Source organism: Candoia aspera, chromosome 8, assembly GCF_035149785.1.
Source record: "Candoia aspera isolate rCanAsp1 chromosome 8, rCanAsp1.hap2, whole genome shotgun sequence".
Taxonomy (NCBI): domain Eukaryota; kingdom Metazoa; phylum Chordata; class Lepidosauria; order Squamata; family Boidae; genus Candoia; species Candoia aspera.
In genome coordinates this window covers 52,917,537-52,936,957 of record NC_086160.1, presented here as the reverse complement: position 1 = coordinate 52,936,957, position 19,421 = coordinate 52,917,537, and the positions used below count along the sequence as shown (strand labels likewise).

Here is a 19,421-nt window from a genome sequence, read left to right as displayed (position 1 = left end):
CAAAAGTGGTCTGTGGGTCAAGGCTTCAAATACCAGAAAGCTCCACAAGTCAGTCATAAAGCCTAGAGTCTGAGAACAGGGATACAGGAATGCAGATCCAACTTTGGACAGTTGTTTCCAATAGAGATTGAAGTCATGGTAGATGCACCTCAATAGCCACAGCTGTGGGCATGGCTCACTTAGAGGTGTTGTTGTCTTGCTTCCTAAATAGCTGAGCAGATTGCCTTTGTTCTGTCCTTCGAAGTTGCTGGTGTATCCTATGGCTAGGCCCCCTGCCAGAGTCTGCTTCCTCATTATCTGCATCTGCCCTTAGCTATTCCTTCTCATTGTCTCCTTGCTCTGCTTCAGGTGATTGATTGCCTGCTGGCTCCCAAGGCTGACAAATTGTTGGATCAGGCCATCTAGCCTCTGACTCAGAAGAGTCAAAATAGACAATAATACTCTATGATTTTCTGTATGTATACCCTGAAATTCATCTAGAATACTTGTCTTGGCTGGAGGACCAATTCTAGTAGTCTTGATCCTTTCTGCCAGACTGGTTCCAACGGCAATGCTAAAGATATTCTGCTCTGTTGCAGGCATTCAGGACCTCCTGCATTCAACATCTCATAATGTTGCTGGAATGGTTCCTTTTGGAGTGAAATTTCCTGTTGATGATATTTAATTGGATCCAGAAAGATTCATTTATGCCAGGAACAAAACACATGATGTCAGATAAACTGAAACTCAGGAACTTGTGCTTTTTGTAGCTGTTGATGGGCCAGAGAATTGTATTTAATTTATAATGGATAGATTGCATGTCATCTTTAGCAATAGATTCATGGCTTGTGAATACCCTTGATTCATCTTGATCAGTGGAAGCTCAATTTGCTTCTGTGGAACAAATGATATTTCAGCAGTTTTTACTATAGCTATACCATCTGTGCCTCTTCTTAGAAAATGATGTTACTAGGGTTGTGTAGTGCTTTGGTTTCAGTTCCAGAAGATAAAGGCATGCAGAAGCACAAAAGTAGTATGTCTGAAACTGTTTGGCAGTTTCATCATGTCCTGGGATCACACAGCAGCTGCACAGGGCAGCTGCATGATCCTAGGAAAATATATTTAAAAGTTTAAAATTATTTAAATTTGTTATGGCTGCCCACTCTAATAGACTCTGGATGGCTTACACAATCTAAATAAGCAGTTAAATACATAAACAAAATGGACAATCTGGACTAAAAACAGCTATAACAATAATGAAACATGACAGGGGTCCCACAAACACACTAACCCCAGGCCTGGGAACAGAAGCCACATCTTAAGGGCCTTCTGGAACCCCAGGAGAACACACATTGTCAGTAGGTTAGTAGATATTACGGCTGCTTTAAAGAGTTCCATGTGGGTGCAATGTTCACACTCCTGTGTTTTCCTAGGCACCTTTTCTGAATTACTTCAGAAGTACTGTGCTGTTCTAATAATTAGTCTTCCATTCTGTTTGTAGGTTAGTTTTTCAATCATAGAATTGGAAAGGCCTACTGAGTACAATACCCTATGAGAAGAGGAAACCCAATTAAAGCATCTTCAGATTCATCTTGAAAGATGATTTGGTACTGAATCCAATGGTGAATTTGTTACATGGGTATTGGTGAAACGAGCCCATTGTCCCTTTCCTGGAAAGCCCACACTGGTTGTTACTTCATCTCCAGATTCATTTTAATATGTTGGTGTCAATTTGCAATGTTCCAAATAATTTGGCACCATATCAGTTTAGTCCATTTCTTCATTGGTTTGCCCATTCTTTTCTATCTTTCTGAAAAGCCCTTCTCTTGATGGCCCATTTACACACAGAATGGGTATCATGAGAAGAAATACTTTTTTCTATGATAGTGGTAGGGGTCTTTGAAATGTTTTTCCAATAGAGGTTCATTTGGCATCAATGTAAACATTACATTATACTACATTAAATGTAAGTATGCCCTTCTGCTAATGACTCCTAGCCATTACATAGACATATCCATTTTGGTTACTTGACAGCAGAACAGCAGTGGCTTACTTGTCTTTATCTGTTTTTATTTTTTACTTCCTGGTCCAACCTGTGGCTCTGGCCTTTCTGGCAATCTCCCATCCAAATATTAACCAAGTCAGACCCTGATTTGCTTTTAAAAGACCATCCAATAATAGGTATGTGCTGCCACTTCCTATGGCAAGGTAAATGTGCCATCTAGAAATGTTGGAGTCTACTCCATCCATGATCATGCTGACTGGAATTTAGGGCAGGGGGTATATAATTAAAACCAGTTGGAGGGCATTTGGCACAGTTTATTTTTTTAATTGTTAATTACTATTGCTTCTAATTATTTTAATTGTAAATATGTTTTGGGGTTTTATGTATTGAAAGCTATTTTAGATGCTAAGAATAGAAAGGTAAAATGAAAACAATACATACTGACATGTACTTCCTCCACAAAACAATGAATCTATAATCAACATGCATTGACTGGGTGAGGTTTTGAGAAAAACAGTGCTATAAATTTGCCCTACTCAACCATGATGCAAGTTTAAAAGAAGCAGAAGAAGAAAAGAAACATGAAGAAGAAAAAAAAGCACAAAGGAAATAGAAATGAGATGTTAAGGAAGTTAAGTACCCATTCTCAGAATAATTGTTAATTTTGTTCTACATTTGTTGAATAAGGTGGGTTATAAATTCAATAAATGAATAAAATTTTAAAATGACAGATCATTATTAAATTCAACTTTATGTAAGAGTATCAACAACAGTAATCAGCACAGTATGAAATATAAGTGAAAGATAAAAACTACACTTATCTAGTCAGTAAGGAATCTACCTTTAAGAAATCATCCATGACTTAAATGTTAAAACTTTGTTAAGAAAAACTCAGATTTTAATATTGTATAAACCCTTGGGTAGAAAAGTATAAAAACAAACCTAAAACAGTATTTAGTTTATAAAATTCTACCACAAGTTTTAAGAATATTCATGTTAATTATAGTGTGTGTGTACATATACACGTACATTATTTATCAATACCATCAGTACAGTATCAATGAATCCTTTATTATAGCCTTTAAGCCAGAAAAAACAATATATGTCAAATATGTAAGCAGATATATATATATATATATATATATATATAAGAGCACATAGAACAAAATATATACACATAAATAAAAAATAGGCATAAAATACAATAAAATAGCATAACAAAAATAATATAATAAAAAAGTACAAATAATAGTGACAATCACCAATATTAGTACTAATCTTCAGTCATAAGTGGGATGAATAGAACAAATAGAGGCACAGAATTGGGCATCCTGGGAAGAAACATCAGAGGCCTGGTTGGATAGCAGAAGCTATCCAAATGAACATCATACTCTGCCAGAGTATTTCTTTAGAATGGGATAGGTGCATGTTTTCTGAGATTCCCTGTAAAGAGAGCAACAGAGGAGCATACGACTCAGGGACTCCTCAGAGCTGTCCCCACATGGGCATATGTGCTGATGAGAGGGATGTTTCTGTAACGCCCCCCAGGACTGTGGAGGGTAGTGCCTCCAACCTGGCTAAGGTAAAGGCCTGGCAAAATTTCAGATTTAGAATGGAGGAGAGAAAGGAGGATGGTACATGCTCATTTGAAAAAAACCCCATGGACTACGGGGTTGGATACAAAGCTTAGACTGGTTTGGAAATCAGTATTCCAGATAGTCTGCTTAAGATGACTCCTGGCATTTTCAAAACCAAATGGGCAGACTTTCCAAAGAGAGACCTAAAGACTGAAGTTTGCTAAGAGCTCTTGTTAGCCAGGTTGATTTAAAATGGTCTGTGAGAACTAGTGGGGCCAGACCCACAGGTAAAAAATTAACCATGATTAATTATTATCAGGCTCTGGCACACATGGAAACCAAATCTGTCTCTAACAGAATTCTGGTTTCTCTTCAGATCATATTGATGCATAAGGCATAGGTTTTCCAATGCATTTTAAAAGTAGACTTCATTGTTTTAGCCTTTATGAGTAGTTACTGATGAAATTCTGCATATGTGCAGTATTTGCCTGTGCTGCCCCATTAATATATTATGTTTGAATGAAATCCTAAAGGTCTTTTAGCTACTTCTTGAGTAACCTCTTAGAAATATATCTTATATGCCTGTATTCACTCATGTAGGTTATCTTACTGTTTATACATTTCTGGAGAGAGGACTCACAGGAAAAAAATGAACCCAACAGACAATCAGTGGAGTCACTGTCTTTTATTTTAAGAGCTTTTTAATTTCATTTGCCTGACTTTTGTGACAGTGTGTATTCTATTGGGAGGCAAAAGGGTATTGATGCGAGTTTCTTAAATGTTATCTGTTTTCCCCATGCTTTTTGGATATAAAAAGTATCTTAAATTAGATTCTGATGTTAAGTATGACTGCTTGGCAGTCTAGTCCCATGTTAGTTTTCTCCGATGTCCTAGATTAAGTTATGAATGGAAAAAAAAATCCTAAAATTTTCATAGTTTTAAAAAGGTGTTTGAGTCACCCTCTGATGATGATTCTCTTTGTAAGAGAGTAGACATCAACCATTGACAAACGTATTTAATGTTTTAGGTATATACTATACTTTTCATATGAAATAGTCTGAGCAGATTTACTCATCCTGGCAAGCTTAATTTCAAGAGGTTCAGAAATGGAAATATATTATATGCACCTTTATCTCACTGATAGTATCTGCTTTGCTCAATTTTATCATCAGCGATATGCATGTAATACTGTCATCTGTGCATAATACCATAATTGATTCTTCCTTATCATAAATATATAATATAGCTGTGAATGTTACCTGAATATCTTACTTAACTTCTGCCAGTGGGAGAGGCTGCAGTTGATGAAATTCCATGCTTTGTTTACTGTGATGTGTAAGACAGGATTTCAGGTTTGTTCCCTTCCTAATAAGCTAGACTCATAAGACATATTTTGTTCTTAGCTACCACTTCCTCACTCATTTGTAGAATCCTAATTTGTATATCATAGTAAACAAATGGTACAATCAAGCAATGCTGCTTAATCCTGAAGAATTCTGGATATGCTGATGTTTGGAGATGTTGGTGTTTTATCCCAGTTTGCACTCAGCTTTCATTCCTTACATTTTTTAAAATGAAAACTTAATACTACTTAAGCTCCTCCCCCATTCATTGTACATCTATTATGCCCTACATTTTTATTTTTTCAGAACTGCAAATAACATGTACTAAATCTCTTAAAAGAGGAAACAGTGGGGCAGCACCAGTAAAAGAGAACACTTCTAGGGGGCAACCAATTCAACAGACCTATGAATTACCAGTTTAAAAATGTTGCTCTGAAAGATAAAGGTATGCCATTGTACAACAGTACTCCAATTGAATCACAGTTAATCTCACCCAGAAGGAAGTTAGAACTTCTAGCATTATCTTTGGCCTGTCAAGCAAGTTTATATTTAGTACTGTATGCATCTCTTGTCATAACCAATGGTAGCACCTGGTTGACCTTTTCTGAGGCATGAATTAAGCAATACGTGGCCTGATTAGTCCTTGGATGGGAAATCACTAGGAAATTCTCAAGATTGTACATTAAACTGGAAGAAAACAGGAGAAAAATTGAGGCAATGGCCAATCACTTTCATATTGTATGGTTATGTCCATGCAGTCACTAGAAATGGAGCCCAAGGGTATATCTCTTATTTTATCTATTCATACACACACACCTCACATATATAATACACACACATACATACAAAGAAGCCACAGTTAACATTACAACCACATCACAAGATAGTTGCAGATCAGTTTCTTGGCTCTGATTATTTACTAAATGCTGTCCCAGAAATTAATGACAAAGAATAGTTAGCATCAGGATTATAATTTCATTTTCTTAAAGAACCCACCAGAGGGCACCTGGTTCTCTATAGTACAAGTGAGGGTGATCTAAATTCATTAGCAGGCAAAACAGAAGGTGATCTTTATCTTAAATTTTCATGAACAAAAATCCATGTTTTTTGGGAGAGATGGGTGGTGATAGAAATTTGAAAAATAAATAAATAAATAAATAAATAAATGTAGAATAACAACATCACAGAGATTAAACCTCAAAAATAGCGAGGGGGAGAGATGTAAAATAAGCCCAGAAATAAAACATAATATTGGTGTCTCTGTGTGTGTGTGTGTGTGTGTGTGTGTGTGTGTGTTTGTTTATTTATTTATTTTGTGCCTTCAAGTCAGTCTTGACTTCTGGTGATTTTCTGGACAAGTCTCTGCAGTTTTTTTGACAAGAGTTTTGGAAGGATTTGCCCATGCCTTCTTCCTAGGGCTGAGAGCAAGTGACTGACCCAAAGTCACTCAGTTGGCTTTGTGCCTCAGGCAGAGCTAGAACTCACGGTCTCCCAGTTTCTAGCCTAGGGTCCATAAAATGTTTGAATTTGTAAATGCAGTGAAATTTAGTAGCTGTAAATGCTGGGTATATTTTGATAAAATATTCCTAAGAGATAGCAAACTACTGTGCAATATGTTTGTGCATGAATGAAATTTAATGTAGTTCACATTTCCTGTCAGTAAAAGTCAGAAGCTACTCTTTAGCCACCTACACTACTTAAGTAGTAAGCTGTAAGATATGCCAACAACTGCAACAAGAACATTTTTGTTTTTCTTTCTGTACATCTATTTGAATTGAATCTTAATTATGATTCATGTCTGTCGATGAAAGTACTAAGTGAGCTTACTATGGGGTTAAGATAACTCTGGACTGGCCTTTTTGGGAGAATATAATTTCTGCGTTTCCCATCCCTGTAAATCAGCCTTTTCCAGTCTGATGCCCTTGAATGTCAGCTCCCATTGGCTCAGCTTGCTGACAATTCGAACTGCTATAACCTAATTCAGTAATCTGGAAGACAGCAAGATGTGGAAGGCTGCTTCAAGCTATAATTCATGCAGAACTCAGCATTTATTTCACACACTGTCCCTTGTGTTTTTTCCCATAGAATTTGTGATATCTGTACATGCTTCTTCTATAAGATAGAACAAGTGTGTAGGTTCCTTTCTTTTCAGCAGAATAATAAACATTTCTCCTGAAGAAGAAAATTGTCTGAAATGTGTTTTCAATAAAGATTTCTGACTTAGGAATCTGTAAATTTCATTTTGGGGGGCGGGGGGTAACTAGCTACTTTTTGGAGCTTCCTGTCATATTATGTGGTTTCTGCCACTTGGCATTGTTATTTTGAGAAAGAATGAAAGAGAAAATGTGCAAATTACTGACAAATTTGGGGAATTGTCCCCATGTGAAAATACTGCTATTTGTTGTTCACAATTGATCATTTAAAAAAAATTGGCAAACACTTGTCTGCACTTGCTTGGAGACCCTGGACTTTTAAATTTCCAGAAAAGAAAATTGCCCTTAGACCTTGCTATTTTTGCTTTTATTTATTGCATTTTTTCATGCTGGTACCAAGGAATTCAAAGTTTATCTTACTATATTAACCTAGGGTAATTGTATGCCCTATTTTATAGAGGACAGTCCTCTAAAATAAGACTGTACTGTTTGAAAACTTATCAGAGGACAGACATGTACTGTATATGAAGGCACCCTTTGCTTGAAGGATTGTCCATTCCATGATCACCTTAAAGAAAAAGGTTAAAAAGAAAAAAATGATACTAGGACTTTTGAAATTGCGCATCACCATTTTGCAGCTTGCCAGCTGATAGGTCACAGCCTTCTCTGCTGTGGTGAGATGTAGTTTTTCTCTTTCCATTATAAACACTTTTCCATTATAAATACTTTTCAATCTTATATTAATGAGTAAAAACTAAAGCAAGGGGGTTACAACGTCTGTTAGAAGTACATTACCTTGACACCAATAATTAGGATCAACATGCCAGTATAGATGAACCAGAACCAAAGTTGAGAGATCCACCCATTCTTTCTTCTTCATATAATGCCTTCTCTCTTTCTTCTCTCTTTACTTCTTTTCTCCCACGCAGCTGGTTGTCGTAGATAACTTTTACCAGAGATCTTTTAACAGTTTCTTGTTTGCAGTTTTGAAATTAAGCTGGTTGCATGAAATTAAATCACCTTGTTTATACACATTAATAACACAGGACAATTTCCATCTGACTGGAATCAGGCCATTGTTGTACCAATATACAAAAATAAAGGAAGTGGACTTCACCCTACAAATTATTGGCCTATCAGTTTATTAAACTCAGTAAATAAACTTTATGCCAGATTTTTATATTCAAACTTAGTGGATTGGTGTAATGGTTGCCTATTCTGACAGACTCAGTCTCACAAGCAGGTGCTTAAGGATAACTGATTTATTGAAAGAATAGTGTGCAAATACAAAGAAAGCTGAGAATGAGCAAAAGCGCGCCAAATACAAACTAAAAACCCTCGCTTCAAACCCGGTCCCGCCCTTGCTCCCACTTAGCAACCACCCCCTCCCAGGTGTTAGCAACCGTCACCCACATCGGCCTGAGAAAGTAACCTTGAACACAGTCAATAACCCAAACATACATTCCACAGTTACAGTAAGGAGATTACAGCCTGGCACGGCTGGAAATCTCCACTCCGCAAACACGGATCAGGAAAGTGACATGCGAAACGTTACGATATATTCAGAACATTGAAACGATGAACATGACATACCGCCCCCCTTAAAAAACTTGAAATTAAGGAGTGGGCTTAGTAGGATAGGCAGCATGAAAACGGGCAACTAAAAGAGGGGAGTGAACATTGCGGGCAGCAACCCACTCGAGATGAGGGAAATGTTTCCATCGGACCAGGTATTGCAAAGTAAAACGAAGACGTCGAGAATCTAGAATCTCCTGGACTTCGAAGTGTTGCTGGCCATCAATCATAACGGGAGCAGGTGGTGGGGGTTGTGGATGCCAGCGATCCGAGTGGTGGAAGGGTTTGAGCAAGCTGCAATGAAAAACGGGATGCAAACGTTTAAGATTATGAGGCAAATCCAACTTAAAAGTAACAGGATTAATTTGGGCCACAATAGAAAAAGGGCCCACGAACTTCAGTGCCAACTTCTTAGAAGGTTGCAGAGATTTAATAAATTTTGTGGAGAGGTAAACTTTATCTCCAACTTTGAAGGGCGGCTGAGGTGCCCGTTTGGTGTCAGCAAAGCATTTGTAAGCAGCTTGGGCATCAGCAAGAGCTTGTTTTATTTTAGGCCAGGAGTCCCCCAGATGCGCTGCCCAGTCTGCAGGGGATGAAGGAGAGGTTGGTTGAGGCAGCTCAGGAATGGGCACAAAATCTTGACCAAAGACAATGCGAAATGGCACCTGACCAGTGCTCTGATGCACTGCATTGTTGTAGGCGACTTCAGCAAAGGGCAGGAGATCAACCCAATTATCTTGTTGATAGTTAACAAAAGCACAGAGATATTGCTCCAGTGTGGAATTAAGCGCCTCTGTAGATCCGTCAGTCTCAGGATGCGACGCAGTGGACAGCGCTTGTTTGGTGCCCACCAATTTCATAAAAGCCCGCCAAAACTGGGAAGTAAATTGTGTGCCTCTGTCAGTCACCAAACGGGAGGGGCTCCCGTGGAGTCTGTACACGTGTACAAAGAAGAGGCGGGCTAGCTGTTGTGCTGAGGGAATGGAAGCGCATGGAATGAAATGGGCTTGTTTGAGAAGAAGTCCTTTACAACCCAAATCACAGTTTTCCTCTGGCTTGGAGGTAAATCCACGATAAAATCCATAGAGATCTCCTCCCAGGGGTGAGAGGGACTGGCCACTGGTTGGAGCAACCCTTGGGGCTTACCAACCTTCCGTTTAGAGCCAGCACATACAGGACAGGAGGCAACATAGTCTTTAACATCCCGCCTTAGTGTTGGCCACCAGAATTGGCGTCTAACCAAATGGAGCGTTTTAACAAACCCAAAATGCCCAGCCAGTTTGTCATCATGGGAACGGAGCAAAATGTCTTTGCACAAAGCCTCAGGCACATAGAGACGATCGTTCTTCCAAGCAAAATCGCGGTCAAAAGTAACATTGTGTAAATTTGCTTGCAACCAAGTGTCAGATTTCAATTGGGAAAGAAACTGTTGTTGCAAGTCAGAGGGAACTGGCAAAAGTCCCGGACGGGGTGAAAGTGAAGCGTCTGGTTGTTGTGCGTGAGTCTGGCTGCGGGTCACAGCTGCCAGACTCAATTGCGGCTCCGTCCATAGTGTACCTATCACATCAGGCACAGTGCTAGAATCTTGGGGTCTGCGGGAAAGTGCATCAGCCAGAATGTTTTTCTTTCCCGGAATAAATTTTAGCTTGAAATCAAAACGCCTCTTTCTCCCAAACGTGCCACCGCCTTTCAGTCTCAGAGAATTTACGGGAGAGATAAGCACAAGGCTTCACACATCCCGACTCATCTGCTTGTAGCAGGAGTGCTCCAATGGAGAAATCAGAGGCATCCACTTGCACCACAAATGGTTTGCTAGGATTGGGATGCCGTAGAATGGGTTCTGCTGTGAATAGCTTTTTAAGCTTGTCAAAAGCCACCTGGCATGCAGGCCTCCATTTCAACAATGCCCCTGGATTCTTTGCCCTCCGTGTGTCCCCCTGCCCTTTAGTTTTAAGTAACTCAGTGAGGGGCAACGCTATCTCCACGAACCCCTAGATAAACTGTCGATAATAGTTCGCGAATCCGAGGAAACTTTGGAGCTGCCGACGCGTGCGTGGTGGCTCCCATGCTAGAATGGCTTCAATCTTAGCTGGATCCATTTCAATACCCTTGTCTGAAATTCTATAGCCCAAATAGTCAATTTGAGATTTATGAAAAGCACATTTGGACAATTTAGCATACAGTTCAGCCTTTCTCGGCTTGCTGAGCACTTGTCTAAGCAGTTCTATATGTTCCTCAATTGTTTCAGTATAGATTAACACATCATCCAAATACACCAAGACCCCTTTGAATAAATGGTCATACAAGACCTCATTGATCAGTTGCATAAAAACCCCAGGCGCTCCCGCCAGCCCAAAAGGTAACACTTTATACTGGAAAGAGCCCAGAGGGCAATTGAAAGCAGTTTTCTATTCATCCCCCTCCCTTATACGAATGTGGAAATATGCCTCCCTCAGGTCTAACTTAGAGAATATTTTCCCCCGCTCTGACCGGAACCCCTGTTCCCAATCCTCCATATAACTGTTAGCATTAGTTATGAAGAAGGACAATTTGGTAGGGTCCCCATCGAACTTTACCGTGAAGGGTGGGGGTCTTGCAGTTTCTGGTCGCTCAGCCCTTTGCACGGCCCCTAGCGAGCGCCTCTCCGCCGGAGGGGACCTCGAAATTGTCACCCTCGGGCCCCTCTCCTCTCCTCGACGCCGGACCCTGCTTCTCCCTCTGGGGGATGGTAGGGGTCACGGTGAGGTGGAATGCCTACGGTGGGACCCTTCCCTTCCTTTTTCAGGTGATCCCCATCCCATTGACATCTTCTTCAGCATGAATTTGACCGAGTCTAATTTTGCCTCCAACACCTTTATACGATCGGGGGTGGGGGACCCCTCGGGCGCTTCTTTTCTGACCACCTTAAGTGACAGCGGGTACCGCTGCTTCCAGGAGGCTTGAGCCGCCCCAGTGTCCGATTCCTCCTCCCAAGTAAGGTAGTCACCAGCCGAAGTACTGGTCGTTTCTGGTACTTTTTGACGTCCCTCCTTCTCCTTCGAGTTGGGGTTGGTTTCTGTCCAAACCTCCGGAGCGTCGCTGCAGGGTACCCTCTCCGCTCTAACCACCGTGGAGTTCAGTTCCCCTTTGCTCGATGCCTCGCTCTCCATCTCTTGCAATCTCGGTTCGTTCCTTGCTAGCGCTCCCCTTCACAGAGGAATCTGGATAGGGGCTAGCGGAATAAGGGTTTTGAGATTCTCAGCTTTATGTAATGGTTGCCTATTCTGACAGACTCAGTCTCACAAGCAGGTGCTTAAGGATAACTGATTTATTGAAAGAATAGTGTGCAAATACAAAGAAAGCTGAGAATGAGCAAAAGCGCGCCAAATACAAACTAAAAACCCTCGCTTCAAACCTGGTCCCACCCTTGCTCCCGCTTAGCAACCACCCCCTCCCAGGTGTTAGCAACCGTCACCCACATCGGCCTGAGAAAGTAACCTTGAACACAGTCAATAACCCAAACATACATTCCACAGTTACAGTAAGGAGATTACAGCCTGGCATGGCTGGAAATCTCCACTCCGCAAACACGGATCAGGAAAGTGACATGCGAAACGTTACGATGTATTCAGAACATTGAAACGATGAACATGACAATTGGGTACAAAACGAAATTATTATTGCTGAAGAACAGGCTGGATTTAGAGAGGAACGTTCAACACTAGATCATTGTTTGGTCCTTCACCACCTGGCAGAAAATTATTCTACTGCCTCTCGTGGTTCCCTTTTTGCAACCATTGTTGATTTTAAGTCAGCTTTTGATCTAATCCCAAGGGAGAGATTGTGGGATATTCTGAGATATTCCACAATTGATAAAAGGTGGCTAGCTCTTATTCAGTCGCTTTATTCAAATATCTCCCTGAAGATTAGATGCACCCATTGGGGACATCTATCTAAAACTGTCCCAACTTATAGAGGTGTAAGACAAGGCTGCATATTAGCTCCATTACTTTTCAGTTTGTATCTAAATCCAGTAATTCAAGTGCTTGCTGTTCCAGCCCATCATCCACCTATTTTGGCTGATCGTGCAATTCCAGCACTATTGTATGCTGATGATGTAGTCATTATGTCTACCTCACAACTGGGAATGAGAAAAGCACTTAGGGCACTAGCTTTATTTTGCACAGATCAAAAACTTTCAATAAATTATGAGAAAACTAAAGTTTTAGTTTTTGCCCAACACCATTATAAGGTTCACAAATGGCAAATAAATGGGACTCCAGTTGAACAGGTGCGCACCTATAAATATCTTGGAGTGCAGTTTCATGCCTCCTTATCCTGGAATGCTCATTTTCTGTACCAGGCAAGTGTTGCACAGTGTACTACATCAGCTATTATAAAACTCTACCATTCCAAAGGAGCCCACTATATTCCTAGAGCTTGCAAGGTCTTTCAAGCTAAGGTAGTCCCTCAGCTTCTCTATGGCTCTCAGATCTGCTAAGCTCAATTCTATTGAAACCATCCATAATAAGTTTATTAGAGCCATATTGATGGTACCAAAAAGTATCAAAAATGCCATCCTATGGGTAGAAATAGGTATGGTTTGATTGGATGCCACAGCATGGTTCCTTCTTCTTACCTTGTGGCTAAAGTTAATTATGTTGCCTATAGGTTTAGCCCCATTAATATTTAGAGATCCATTTTAAGTCATCTTGGCTAAAAAAAGCCTTATACAAAGTTAAATTGCTGGGCTTCTGTATGGTAAGTCTGTGCGAATCTGGGATATAGATCTCCAAGCAAATTTAAGTAAGGTGCTACACCCCAATATCTGTTATTTTTTTCTGGAAGGGTTTGTTCCAGCTTCTTATTTATCATCTATCACAATTTTGAAATTTTGTAAAGCTTTCACTTTAGCCAGGCTGGACACACTGCCCTCAGCAGTCCTCTTTGGACGTATTCCTATGCACCTTTGGCTGTGTCCATGTGGTGACAGCTCAATAGAAACCCTAAGCCATATGTTTTTATACTGTTCCCTATATAAGGATTCTAGACTGATCCTTATATATCCGTTATTGAAGAAATTTCCAGGCAGAGAGAGTGATTTCTATATAATGCTACTTGTTTTGGACAAGAACCCGAAAATATCCTCCCAGGTTGCCCAGTTTTGTGCTACCATCTGTACAATACGCCACATGATCACTTAGATTTAGAATTTCTTAACATGGTATTTTATTTCAATTTATTTTAGTATTTTCATTCTTAATTAATTTTGCATCATAGTATACTAATTTACTTTTGTTCTATATATATGTATTAATGTAAAATTGTTGCTATTGTATAGTTTTATTGTGTCTGGCCTTAGGGCTGTAATAAACGTGATGATGATGAGTAAATGGCATGGAACAATTTGGGGGGCTATATTTGCAACCTTTTCTCCATAGCATTTGTGTATAAATTGGCAGCGCTTTATACACTTGCAAACATGTTCAGTTTTAATTCCTCTACTCAAGTGAGTTTGCTTTTCAAGTTCAGCATTGTGTGTTTTCTTTCCCTGTTTTATTTCAGTTCTATGAACAATCACAATCCAACATTATGTGTACTGAAGAGAAGAGAAAAACCTCCCAATTCTCAAGATTTATTGTGTGGCTGCTTGAGCTTGTTTCTCCAAAGAAAATAAGCTTTCTTTGAGCTGTATTCAGCATACTCCTTTTCTCACCGGAACTATGCCAGAAGATGGCATTGCTGTGTGATGATTCTCCCATCTCCATTGCAACAAGTCATTAAGAACCTAGTGAAGAGGCTGCACTTTAAAAGTCCATTAGCATGAGTCAGGCTAACAGGAAATGAATTCTCTTCCATATCTCTCATCAAGGACAATTCCATTAAAGGCTTCAAAATCTGTAAGAAGTTGGATGGGATTTTTGTTCTTCTTCTTATTGGTACATGAATAAAAAGCTCATATTACAAGATGCAGTTGAATTCTTAATAAGCTTTTAAAACCTCCAAGTATGAAAAATGAACATAAGTGCAAATGCTCAGACATTATCAAAACCTCAGAAACTGTTGTTACTGTTTTCTCTTACACCTACACACACACACACAACCCTCAGTGAAGAAAATGACTACTAATTCATGAAGATTATATCTAAAATCTTATAGGGTGTGGTCATACAACAAATACATAAAAATAAACATTTTATAACACTTAAATCTGTATGTAGATACAGCAAATTGGTCTCTCTATTCTCAAGATATATTAATTAAGCTATAATCCTAGTATGAGAGTCAGTTTGGTAGAGTGGTTAAGGCACCAGGCTAGAAACTGGGAGCCTGTGAGTTCTAGTCCTGCCTTGGGCCCGAAGCCAGCTGGGTGACCTTGGGCCAGTCACTTTCTCTCAGCCCTAGGAAGGAGGCAATGGCAAACCACCTCTGAAATCTTGCCAAGAAAACTGCAAGGACTAGTCCAGGCAATTGCCAGGAGTCAAGACTGACTTGAAGGCACCACCACCACCACCAACAACCCCCAGTCCTGGTATAAATGACGGCATAAAATTGTATTCCTGTCTCTTGTTGCTTCCTGGGGCTGTGGAACACTGAGAGATATAGCCAGGAATTAGATTTTAATCTAATTGGAACATTTTGAAGTTTGATGTTACAATATTTTACTGTTTGATGAACAGTAAACAATGATTTATTTATATAAAATATTTCTAGGCTTTCAGGTCAAAGCATTCCAAAGGCAGCAAACAAAACTAAAATCACATCATCATCATCATCATCCTAATTCCAGTATGCATCTACTTATGATTTATACCACATCTTTCACTCAGGAGCTCAAGGCAATATTTTCTTCACAGGAACATCTCTGTGAGGTGGGTTGGGCTAAGAGAGATTGCACTAGAACAGTGTTACTCAACCTCAAGATGTGTGGTGGACTCATTCTGGCTGGGGAATTCTGGGACTTGAAGTCCACACATCTTAAAGTTGCCAAGGTTGAGAAACACTGCTGTAGAACCAGTTTCCATGGCTGATGGTGTGTGTTTCCTTGCTCATAGTCCATCTGAAATACTACACCATACTGGCTCTCATTTAAAAGCAGTTCTTCTAAACATTAAGACGCACCTCCCAAATGCTAAAATCAATCCCATTTTTAATGTGGGGAAAAATCTGGATAAATGGGTTTTTAAAAGGTGGTAGAGAAAGTATCTTAAAACTCATATGGCAAGCCATTCTATGACTGTTAGAGTATAGTGGAAGAATCATTTTTTCTTAGCAAATGCAGCAGTTGCAAGAAAGCATGAATAAAAGTGTATTCCTCAACTTAAAATGCAGTCAATAGTTTATAAATTGGTCTTTTAAATTCTCAGAAATGTACTGGTAGCCAGTTCAGGTTTTGGTGGGTCATGTGTTCTTCCTTCACATCCTCATTAACACTTGGATGATTGTTTTATACATCACCTGAGTTTGGGGCTGTCTTCAAAGAGACCCCAAGATGGAGTTCATGAATATAAGATCCATCCTCTCCAAAAGGACTATAGCTAATGTACTCAGCAAAATTGGTCTGAGCTATATAAATGAATAGAGATGTCAGAGCTCCTCTGGGCCACATAGTTGGTCTCCATTTAACACCAGAAATATGTAAAGCAATATTACAAAAAGCAAAATTCATGAATTAAGATATATAAAGCAACTTAAATGGTCATACCTAGATAATTCTCTTTTTAAATAAAACGGTCTTTGTTTTCCAGTGGAACTTGCATTAGGAAAAAAGTGGCATTAATGTATTTTGGTCTACTGTTGCACAGTCAGAAATTTCAGTATGTTTCCCTTCCTCTGGTAGAATTCCATTAGGGAACAAGACCAGTCTGCTTACTATCTGAAAACAGTTCATAGTATAGATGCTGCCAGTGAATCTGGCAGCATCAGTATGAAATATGTGCTCGGCCTAAATCTCTCTAAATGTATCACGTTGTATAGGGTTTACTCTTGTGATTTCTGAAAATTTTGCACTGTTGATTTCATTTAACAGAAAGCTAATTAATGCTAGTAACAACAGCTGCCCAGAGTCCCCCTATGGGAGGAGATGGGCAGGGACAAATTAATTAATTAAATAAAAAATAATAAAATAGCCTCGCATATACACAACTTCACAGCTGGCAAAATTTTATTTTTAATTTGAAATAAATTAAGGAAGCAGTTGCTTGACTGTTAATGGATAGCGCTGTTCTAAATTATGTTTACTGACAAACTATTCTTGCTGAATTCAGTCCTTGCAATCTTTTGTTAGGACTCAATTTTGATTATAGAAAATGTAAGCACCATTGACTTCATTTGTATAAACTGGGCAACAATACCTGGAATGTTATTTATTTAAAAAAGTAGGCGTTCTCTACTTTTCTCATTCTAGTTTGGTCTAGTGGTTAAGGCAATCGGCTAGAGATTGAGAGTTCTAGTTCCGCCTTAGGCATGAAAGCCGGCTGGGTGACTTTGGGCCAGTCACTCTTTCTCAGCCCAACTCACTTCATAGGGTTGCTGTTGTGGGGAAAATAGGAGGAGGAAGAAGTGTTAGGTATGTTTGCTGCCTTAAGTTATTTATAAAGAAAAGGTGGGATAGAAAATAAATAAATTCTCCAAAGTTTTTTTCCTTTGCCAGGCTATGACAGCTTCAAACTGGAATAGTGATTTTCAAGCTTCTTATCTTTGGGGAAATGTTTTCTACATAGTCTTAATTGCTAAGGAAGCCTCTTGTATGCCGAAGAGGACCTTGTAACAAATTTTTAGGACATGTCAGCATCAGCAACATGGCTCTGCTAATATAGTTCATGATACTCCAGAATTATAAATAAATAAAACAATTAAAATGACTAAAATGTCCCAACACCTCAATGTTCTCACATGAGATTCACAAGATTTTGGGCATTAAAAAATTGTAATTCAGTATTTATATATTTTGGCACCCATAACATTGTACAAAATAGACCTGACACCTGAAGATGTTCTAACCTCTGGGGTAATCTGTTCTCGAAGGGTACTTGTCTGGATCTATGGCTGAGCTATATTTAGATCTGTGTGATGATGCTCTGAATGAAGCTTGAATGAGTAAACTGTTCAGTTTCACAAGCCATACAATTCAAATTTAGGTAATCCTGGACACCATGGTATGCTCAAATGCCAAATTTGGCTTCCTGCTCTATAACTATAAACCCCACATATATAATGTATATGAAAAGTGGAAGTTTGATGAGGGAGAATGTCTAGTAGGCACCATATGAGGTATCCATGGAACACTGGAGCCCATAAATATCCCTATTTATATCACAGGATTTTTCCCCTTAAACTGAAAACTGGAGAGAAGAGGAACAGCCTACTTGCTTTCTCATTCAGACAAACTGCTTCCTCCCAAATGCAGCTGATCAGAGCCAGAGTCACTGCCACCAAAAGCTGGTGTGATCTGAAGGCATTCTTATATACAAGGGAGATCATGCGGTGCTGTGTGGCCAGCAAGGACTGGCTAGAATGAAACACATGGATTACAGTAAAAAGGCTGCAATACAGAAGCCTTCTGTTTTTGACATCATTTGCAAGAAAGGCTGAAGGACTCTTCTCTGCTAAGAGGTGCCACAGTATGGAGAAGAATGGCTAATCTCTTCAGTGAGTAGCTGTATTTTATTTTAAGTAACTGAAGGATGCATTTTATGACTAGCAATTATATCTCTTTTTCCTTGTGTATTTCCTTGAACAGATGCACCACAGATTCTTGTAGAAAAATCGGAAGTGTTGATTGCTAATTATTTTCTTGAGAGGGGAAGGCATTTTGATTTGGGAGATTTGTGATTTGTTTTGCTTCTGAGTGTACACTGCAGCCAGAAATAAGGATAACTGCAATGGCTGAAAGCTAATAATAAAAAAAAAGCATTGTGAAACAGGAATTTTTTTTTCAAGGGGAGAGAAAAAGAAGAAAGTGGTGTCTAACAAAGAAGTACTGATTGTTTATTGAAAGATAGCTTCACTGAGTTCAGGGGGTTAATCCTAGGTATATACAGTAGTTCATTTCCCAGGTGGTAGTCACACCTGTATCAGTTTTTGTTGAGATGAATTTGAAAAATATAGAAAAGCAACAGGTTGTCCTAAAGATCAGAGTCTTTTTCTTTCATATGCCATCCTTATAAATGGCTTATAAACATAGCCTGCAGTTTCTTCCACCCTGTTGTTTGGTTGCTCTTTTTAAGACAGAAGTGCAGAATATGATATTGCTATGAGTTTAGTGATTTGGTAATTAATTTTGATTAGACATAGTTAACATAGGATGGGGTTGGTTAAATTCCAGTGTTCTTCTATGTGTGAGAGAAAAGCAATCTGAATGAGCAAGATAACAAAATTTGTCATTTTCAGTTGATAGGCAAGAAAAGCTTGGTGTGGTAATGGATGGCAGAATCTCAACAAGAGAATGTTTACAAAAGGCTCTTTGTAACTCAGGAAAGTGTAAAAAACAAAATTTTATTCAATTAAGGTAGTTCTCTTCACATTATCTATTACTTATTGACCCTGTAAAGATTTACATTTTATTGTCAGTATTTTATAGTGGAATATATGCCATTGCTGAATTAAATAACTGATAATATGTATATCACTTTCTCTCAAGCTGCTGAAAAAATAAGTCTTTACTTTAGCAGTGAATTTGAAGACATTTTATAATGCAAATCTTGTTTTTATGTCTGTAATCCTGGGATAGGGATAAGCGATCCTCACAATGCAATTTACACAAAGCTGATGTTCATAGGAAACCTATAAAACGTCAGCTATATCCATG

General features: G+C 39.1%; 1 protein-coding gene across 2 annotated transcripts in view; it reads left to right on the top strand.

Moving 5' to 3' along the window:
* ANK2 (ankyrin 2) overlaps positions 1–19,421 on the top strand; it is a 337,224-nt gene that overhangs the window by 14,092 nt on the left and 303,711 nt on the right. The window contains exon 1 of one of the 2 annotated variants that reach the window (XM_063310221.1): positions 18,066–18,262. The exons of the other annotated variant lie outside the window; for it this stretch is intronic. The gene's annotated coding sequence lies outside the window, so the exon portion shown is untranslated. Of the gene's footprint in view, positions 1–18,065; positions 18,263–19,421 lie in introns of those variants that run through there. 2 annotated transcript variants of the gene reach the window in all.